This window comes from Ambystoma mexicanum, chromosome 3q, assembly GCF_040938575.1.
Source record: "Ambystoma mexicanum isolate Mex_15411 chromosome 3q, UKY_AmexF1_1, whole genome shotgun sequence".
NCBI classification, from domain to species: domain Eukaryota; kingdom Metazoa; phylum Chordata; class Amphibia; order Caudata; family Ambystomatidae; genus Ambystoma; species Ambystoma mexicanum.
This window is the reverse complement of record NC_090926.1, coordinates 341,006,920-341,016,182: the sequence shown is the minus strand read 5'-3', so window position 1 is coordinate 341,016,182 and position 9,263 is coordinate 341,006,920. Positions and strand designations below refer to the sequence as shown.

Below are 9,263 nucleotides of genomic sequence, written 5' to 3'. Positions count from 1 at the left end.
GATAGTGTAGTTGTCAGGGATAGCTAAGGCGAGCAATGGACCAATGGCAGGGTCTAGACAGGTTTCTGTAATGGCTAAGATGTCTAGGTGGTTAGACGAGATAAGGTCAGAAATGTCTAGTGCATGTGCCGGTAGAGATCTAGCATTAATTAGTGCTACCATTGTGTTAGCGATGAGGCTAAGTGAGCCAGATACCTTGCAGGTGATAGGGGAGGCATCTTTGATGATGTTGGAAGTAATGTCATCTCGCAGAGCTAACTGAGGAGGTACGCCAGGCAAGGGAGACATAGTTAGCAGTAGAATCAATTACAGGGCTAACAGAGGTAGTATGCAAGGCAGGGTAACATAGTTAGCAGTAGTATCAATTGCAGGGCTAACAGAGGTAGTATGCATGGCAGGGGTAACCTAGTTAGCAATAGTGTCAATTTCAGGGCTAACACAGGTAGTATGCACGGTAGGGGTAACATAGTTAGCAGTAGGATCAATTGCAGGGCTAACAGAGGTAGTATGCACGGCAGGGGTAACATAGTAAGCAGTAGGATCAATTGCAGGGCTAACAGAGGTAGTATGCATGGCAGGGGTAGCATAGTTAGCAGTAGGATCAATTGCGACATGTGCAGGGTTGGTGAAGCAGATCTTTGGGACCCCAACGTCCAAGCTTGCACATATAGTTGTCGACCTGATCGTAGAGGAGCTTTCAGAGAAAGTTAGGCCCTGGGTGGCAAACTTTTAAAGTGCAGGTGTTGCAATGTCGGTTTTAGACCCAAAAACTGTAGAAGTGCAGCCAGCAGTTGGTCACTCTGTGTGATTGTCTGTCGCATTGGTTTTGGAGCGGTGGTAGGCTGTGATAGTTGAGGGCCAGAGCTGAGGATGGTGGTGAAATGGCGGCTTGATGCAAGGAGCAGCAGACCGGGAGCCGATCCGAGCATTTCTCATGTGGGTAGGTAAGGGAGTAGTGGGCCCCAAGTTGTGCCTCATAATGTGGGTGGGCAGGCGTTTGTTGCGCGCTCTTAGGGTGCATGGAATATCGATCCAGCCTTACCACGTAGGTGTATGGCGGCTAGGCATGGGGAGCGGGTGGATGCTTACCAAGAAGATTCCCCTGCATGATTACACCACATGTGTCACCCCAGGCGTCATTTACACATCAAGTGCTCATGTGGGCTTTTGTATGTAGGTCAGACATCAAGACCTGCCCATGAAAGGTGGACCGAGCATAAATCAAATGCAGGGTGCAAAAGTATAAAATCACCAGTGGCAAGACACTTTAATGAACATAGACATTCAGTTGTGCAAATGCTATTCATGATATTGTAAGTGGTCAAACGACCCCCTGGTAGGGGTGATTTCAATACATGTTTGTCACAAAGAGACATTTTTTGGATTCACCGGCTGGACTCTGTACATCCCAGGGGGAGGAATGAAGAATTTTGTATAAACTGCTTTGTCTAAATTGTACCAATAAGATGGAGAAGCATGTACATACCGGTTGTCAGAAAAATGTGATAATAAAAAATGTGGTACATTTCTATATTTGGAATATGGTAGATTAGCATGATTCAACTTCAGGTTAATATGCCACGAGTTAGAGGTACTTTGGATGATGAATTGCCATTAGGGAATAGATGAGATGATGTAATCTACTATATATGTACATTTTTGCTAAATTTTCATGTAATGGTCAATTGGAAGAGAGTCCGTTTTGAGCTTTCCTACATAATGAACGATTCTAGAATTTACACACATGAATGAACAGTTGGGCTGCATCTTTTAAACTGTCTTAAACATATGTTGGGAATGTACTTAGGTTACACTAATAGTGATTACAATTAGGAGAGTGATGTTTCGACAGAGCATGATCCTTGGGGCTGTGAAGTCCGTCCCTATCTGCCCCCCACAGTCCCCCATGATGACTCCATATGCCAGGGAGTCTACCCTGAAATCTAGCAATGTAAGGTATACTGTGAACAGCACGTGGTATTGTAAGTCAGCACTACATTGAGCCACCTTCATCCACTAGTATAGAAAATACAGGGTTATGTGAATTGGCGTATCTCTGCTACTTTGCACCCTCTATTAGCGATTCTTACAGAACACTCAGCCGAATTGTTCCACAGGTCGTTTTAGACTACTACGCCCCTTATAGGTATAATTAATTTCACAGACACGACTTCCTTTAATAATGGATAAGGGAGATGAAGGCCTTCTAAAGATGGCACCCATTTTATATAAACGAGCATAATCGTACACATTGGAATGTTGACACAAACGTTCACATGAGGGGCTCCCATGTGATCCCTGTGCATGTGACTATCTATCCTCGCAATTGTACTTTCCGACGAGGACATTGGGAATACTCAGCAAATCAGAATAGTGGAGGTATGTGCAGAAAGGAGATTGAGTAATCGGCTATATCGCTTGCACTGAGACTATAGGAGGTGTGTCACGCTGTAAGGAGCAACATAGCCTAATACATACATTGGTCCTTTTAGAAACATGCCTTGGCAGTTCGCAGTGAAGCACTGAAAAATTGATGATCCTTCAGCATAAAAAGGAAAGTGGTTGAATGTTGGAGTTCTATACTCGGGATAGGAAGGTTGAGGTGAGAACGGCTCTGCATTGTATAAATGAGTTCATAGTTAAATTATTACATATGAGTGTACTTACCATTTTGCTTTTGACTCCTAGAACCTTGCTATCTGTCGTCATTTAAGACTGGAACAAGTTTAAGAGGCCAGGTAGGCTCGTTCAATATCTTCCCCTCACCCCACGGGTGCCCATCCTTTGAAGTTTCACATAATATGACGCTTCTTTGCCGTTTAATGTCAGTTATGGCATTTTGCCAATTTGTCGGTATTCCTCCCCTGCACCTAAACAGTTGTTAAAACTTGGAAAACATTATCCAAAGTATAAATATTTCATTAGGTGTGCACTGATTGTTAGACGATGCTTACCAGGAGCGACGTGGGTAGGAAGGTGGAGGGTGGGATGCTCGTGTGGTAAGGCCGCTTCCGGGCCATACTGATGCACATCAGGTGGGGCAGCGGATGAGGAGGTAGAGGAATGGATGCTGGTATAGGCCCGGTATCCGGGTGGTGCAGGTAGGTGCTGCTGGAGAGGTGCTGGGGTGTGTCAAGGGGGTATTGGGCATGGTGATGGGCCGCATCGTTCATAATATGGCACGAATTGGCGAGGCCAGAATATGGGAAAGCTTGCGATGAGGGACAGACATGTGGTGAGGAGGGGCCAGAGGCTCCAACCACCTTTTGATATCTTGGGTGCTTACCTTCCTTACAGATGGCGAGTTCCCGATCGAGCCAGAGGTGAGTGGAGCCAGATGTCGATTCAGCACAGCTGCCAATCCTGGTACGGCTATTGTTGGAGCACAGTTTGCGGCTGGCGGCAGTGTGTGCAGCTATACAGTTTCTCCAACCGAAGCCATGACATGGGATGCAGTTCGGTCCCGGCGGAGTCTGGCAGAGACGTTCAGGCTCAACTCCCTTGGCCTTAGGTGGTGGCCTTTTGAGGTGGCCAGCGTCGCTTGTTGGCCACATGATGGTGGTCCAGAGGATGCACGCATCAGCCAATCGGCTGAATGCTGGTGCATCTGGTGCTGCTGGGAGTCTGGCTGAGCTAGTGCTGCTGCAGCGACCATCTTACTGTGAGTTGCTTCTTGTTCCAATCGTGGGAAAGCGGTCCCTTTTGTGGGCATCTGTAGTTGCTGGAGAGGCTCAAGGAGCGTCCTCATGTACAAAGGTGTTGTAGGCGGCCCAGCCAGATCAGCGGAGATGTTCAGCCTCAACTCCCTTGGCCTTAGGTGGTGGCCTTGTGAGGTGGCCAGCGTTGCCTGCCGGCTAGGAGCCGGTGGTCCATAGGATGCACACCGCAGCCAATCACTGAATGCTGGTGCATCTGGTGCTACTGGGGGTTCTGCCAAGCTAGTGCCACTGGGCAGCCATCTTATTGTGAGTTGCATCTTGTTCCGATCGTGGGACAGGGGTCCCTGTTGTGGGCATCTGTAGTTGCTGGTGATGCTCAAGGAGCGGCCTCATGTACAAAGGCATTGCAGGAGGCCTGGCCAGACTGGAAGAGTTGCTCAGGTTCAACTCCCTTGGCCTTAGGTGGTGACCTTGCGGGGTGGCCGGTGTCGCCTGCCGGCTAGGTGCCAGTGGTCCATAGGATGCAGCATTAGCTAATCGGCTGAATGCTGGCGCATCTGGTGCTGCTGGGGGTTCTGCTGAGCCAGTGCTGCTGCAGCGGCCATCTAACTATGAGTTGCTTCTTGTTCCGATCGTGGGACTGCAGTCCCTGTTGTGGGCATATGTAGTTGCTGGAGAGGCTCAAGGAGTGACCTTGTGTACTAGGGTGTTGCAGTGGCCTTGTTGCAGGTCATCAGATGGGAGCTGCTGCAAACAATTCCACAGTGAAGGGCTTCAACACAACACAGTGTCGGCTAACCCCTGCACTTGCCACTTGCTGGCTGCACTACCACCGTTTATCGCCTTTATTTATTTCTTTTATTGCACTTTCCACTTCTCCCCGCTCCATGCACTTTTCCCCCTTTTCCCCTTTCCCATGCACTTGCGCATTCGCAATGTCACCGGGCCTAGTAAGATAATTGTGTTGTTCTACCTTATTCCCCTCCCTTGCCTTGTCGTGCTCTGAAACACTTTTGTACGAGCGCGATATAAATAAAATATCAATTCAATTCAATTCAAAAGAGGAGCTTGCTGGGATTGACACACTGAGTTCTCGAGAGCAGACCGAAAAAACCTGCAATTTGGATGAACCTTGAGTTAAGACTGCTTGTTCTCTGTATCCTGAAAAGATGGGTAATGTCCTGAAAGGAGTTCTTATAGAATGTGACCCAGCAATGAAGCAGTTCCTGTTGTACTTGGATAAAACAAATGCCTTGGGAAATAAATTAATAATTCAGGGCTTGGATGACACCCACGTCTTCGTGTTAGCAGAGTTGGTTAACATCGTCCAAGACAGAGTGGGAGAGTTAATGGACCAGAACTCCTTTCCTATTACACAGAAGTAAAGCAACTCCAAATGTTGGTTGGAATTAGGAGTCTAAGATATCCGGGAGCTGCAGCCATAAAACAAAATCTGAAGGCTTGAGTGCAGCAGGATGATTTACTTGTGGATCACTGCACACAAAATGGATTTGTGCATTGTTACGCACACCTTAGCTCTGCAGGAACACCTGGGAACCTTCTCTCTCGGGAACTGTTGTCAGGCCTCTGGTGTTGGGCTCTCTGGAGGAAATCTGGAGCCTCAGGTGTGATTCTAAAAGAGATGTGTAAGAACTGCATTATGGAAAGGTGTTGGCAGGGTCCTTCCTTCCACCCCGTACCTTCCCTGGCACCCAACCACCCGTGGACTGTGCTCACCGTGTTTAAATTGAAGTGAAGCTCTCCATCCTGCTGTCTCTCTAGCAGGGGCGCAGTAACGTGGAACCAGTTGCGTCACTGGTTGAAGGATCTGGACCCCGCCCAGACCTGCTGCAGCATGTATTTATGTCTTTCGAATGAAGAGTACAGTTTCAGCTCAATTGCTACAAAGTCTATTGTGTGTGTTTCAGTAGTCCGTTGCTTCGCACCCACTGTCCTTCTCGTGCTTAGTATCTGTGTAAAGTCTATGCTGTGCAATGCTGCCTCTCCATGTGTGTTGCTCTTTCAGAGGCATCCTTGGGACAAGTGCACTGGCCGCATGCGTTGCTGTAGAATGCTGCCCTTATTGCATGCCTTAGGTTTGTGCTTTCTGGAATTCTTTAAGCGCTGCTTTCCCTGCGCGCGCTGATGTGCAGTTCACTTACTGAGCGGGTGAGTTGCAGCGACGAGGGAGCCCATACGACGATCGAGGAAGTCCACTGACTGTTGCTGAACAGGATTATCACAGGATCACAGCAAGGTGAGTGTTGCTGGGATTGTGGGTTGGATCCTTTGTAAAAGTATTCCAAGTAATTGCTGTTTTCTTGTTTCTTCCTTGCAGGTCACAGAAGCGATGCCGGTGAGAGTTACGCTGCATGAGCAGAATAACACAAATCAGAGATTGCCTGCCTAGGTGTGGCTTATATAGGCAGCCACACCCAGCTGCACCCAGCCACACCCAAAAAGCAGGACTGCAGCATGCTAATGCTGCTTAGACTTGTCCTCCTCCATGTTGGAGGAACAGGAAGTAGCTGAGCTCCTATTAATCCAATGGGAGATGAATGCGGCGCCAGGCTCGCCAAGCTTGAACCCAACTCCCCTTCTTGCTCTTTCTTCGATTGGCACAGGGCACCCAGTGATGTTTTAGGAATACATGTGGGTGAGGAGGCCCTAGGCTGTGTGTCCCTGTCTATGCTGCTGGATTGAAACCGGGGTAGCGGGTAAGGCCAGTAGTGGTATGGTCAGTAGTCGTGCCAGCACTCCCCCCTAAGGCCCCTCTCAAGGAAGTTCCCAGTCCAGGTTTGGTAGGATAATTGTGATGGAACCTTTTGACTAACTGAGGTGCGTGGACGTGTTCACTAGGTTCCCATGACCTATCTTGTGGCCCATACCCTTTCCACTCAATAAGGTAATAAAGCTTGGACCTCACTACCTTGGAGTCCAGTATGTCTTTGACTTCATACTCAGGCTCATCATTTATAATCACAGCAATCGGGTGTCTGTCCGGGCAGGTTTCAAGAGGGACACGTGGAAAACAGGGTGGATGTGCATGTTAGAGGGTAGTGCTAATTTCATAGCGACCGGATTAATTATAGCCTCGATGGTGTATGGACCGAGGTATCTGGGGCGGAATGCCTTGGGTCCTTTTGTGGGCACATGTTTCGATGCTAGCCATACAGCGTCTCCAAATTTATACATAGGGGCTTCTTTCCGATGTTGGTCCGCAAAACTTTTATGCCTTTCCTTGGCCTGTGTCAACTGCTCAGTGGCGTCTTTTGAGGACCTGGCTGATTTTTGTATGCAAGGCTTTCACTGCGGGAATCTCCAGTTCCTCGGATAGATCAAAAACGGAGGTTCGCGGGTGTTGGCCATATAAGGTGTAGAACGGGGTCTGTCCGGTCGTGGAATTCTGCGAGATTTTGTAGGCGTATTCTGTGACTCATAACATGTCTTTCCATGTGCCTTCTGATTGGTGGAGTAGACACCTTAGATATTGCTGAAGTGTCTGTTTGGTTCGTTCTGTCTGGCTGTCTGTTTGAGGGTGATGGCTTGTGGATAGGTGCACGTCGATCTGTGCCAGGTCGCAACTCTTCTTCCAGAACTTGGAGACAAACAGACTGCCACGATCTGACACTAGAACCGACAGGAAACCATGTAGCCAGACAACCTGTTCTAGGAAAACCGTTGCCAGGGTGGACGCAGTGGGAAGCCCTTTCAAAGGAATAAAGTGAGCCATTTTCGAGAACGTGTCCACAACTAGGATTGTGTTATGGCCATTGCACAGGGGAAGGACAGTGATGAAGTCAAGGGATAGTGTATGCCAGGGCATGGGGGAACTTCTAGCAGTCGTAAAAGCCCTGCGGCATTCTATTTAATGGCCTTGTTCTTTGTGCAGATCCCACATGCCAGCACGAATTGGGTGATATCTTTTTGCCAAGTCAGCCACCAGTAGCCTCGTTTGATCTTGGCCATCGTTTTAGTCACTCCTGGGTATCCTTCCACTAACATGTCATGGTAATTGGCGATGATCCGTTCCTGCTGAGCTTTTGTCGGGAGGTGAGGTAGAGGCGGCCCCTGTAGAATGGTACTCCATCAATGAGTATATGTTGGATGCCTTTCGAGGTCCTGGCCTGTAGTTCTTCTGTGCTCATCTGGTGCTGTATGTCGGCTTTTAGCTTGTCCAATGGGGATGCTGTTGTAACGTCAAAGGGCTTGTTTTCAGGTATGATGGCGACCAGCTCTGGTACCATGTATGCATTTTCCCCTTCTACCCAGATGGGTTAAGGCATCTGCTTTGCCGTTACGCACTCCCAGCCGGTAGGTGATAACGTAATCGTACTCCACAAAAAATAAAGCCCATCTTAGTTGGTGGGATGACTGTGCCTTGGCGGACTTCAGGTACTGCAAATTACGATGATCGGTATTGACCGTGACCGTATGCCAGGCCCCTAGAAGGTAATGTCTCCACTCTTTGAATGCCGCTTTAATTGCAAGGAGTTCTTTGTCAGTGATGGCGTAGTTTCTTTCAGCAGGGGAGAACTGTTTCGACCAGAACGCTACTGGGTGCAATTCGCCAGTTTTAGGGTTCTTCTGTGAGAGAACTGCCCCCATGGCGATATCGGAGGCATCCATCTCAACCACGTATGGGAGATCGGGTTTTGGGTTTTGCAGAATTGGGGCCGAGGTAAACAACTGTTTCAGATCCCGGAAAGCTTTCTCAGCTTCTATGGACCAGACAAAGCGTTGGTTTTTGCGCCGCAGGGTGGTGATTGGATGTACGATCTGAGAAGAGAAAAGCCAGGGATAAACCGACGATAGAAATTTGCGAAGCCTATAAAGCTCTCAAAGCCTTTGACCGATGTTGGTGAGGGCCAATTGAGAATCACGCCCACGTTGCGATTGTCCATCTGGATAACATGAGGGGTGAGAATAAACCCTAAAAACTCAACTTTGGTGACGTGGAAGGAGCACATTTCTAGCTTTGCATACAGCCGATGTTTCTGCAGTCTTTCCAGTACACCCTGTACATGTTTGACGTGTTCTTGCATTGTGGTTGAATATACCAGGATGTCGTTGATATACACTATAAAACAGATGTCCAACAGGTCTCGTAACACATCATTCATGAAGTATTGAAATGCGGCTGGGGCATTACAAAGCCCAAAGGGCATCACCTGGTACTCATAGAGGCTATACTTTGTTCTGAACGCTGTTTTCCACTCGTCCCTTGTTTTACTCGTACCAGGTGATAAGCCCCGCTGAGGTCCAGCTTGGTATATATCAGTGCATCTTTCACGTGGTCTAGGAGTTCCGGAATGAACATCAACGGGTATCTGATCTTCACCATTATCTGGTTCAGCAATCTGTAATCTATACAAGCCCTGATGTCCCCCTCCTTCTGTGGTACGAAGAAGAGGGGCGAGGCTGCCGGAGACTTGGATGGCCGGATAAAACCGTTTGCAAAGTATTGGTCAAGGTAGGACTTCAGGTGGCGGTTTTCTTGTTCAGTTAATGCGTGGATGCAGCTGCAAGGGACTTGGGCACCCAGAACAAGGTCGATTTGGCAGTCATACTCCCGATGCAGAGGCAGTGTTTCTGCCTGTTCTT

General features: G+C 48.4%; 1 pseudogene; it reads left to right on the top strand.

Annotated features, from left to right (window-relative positions):
- The first annotated feature begins 4,828 nt into the window (after positions 1-4,828).
- Positions 4,829-5,119, top strand: LOC138581863 (general transcription factor IIH subunit 5 pseudogene; annotated as a pseudogene).
- The last annotated feature ends 4,144 nt before the right edge of the window (positions 5,120-9,263 follow it).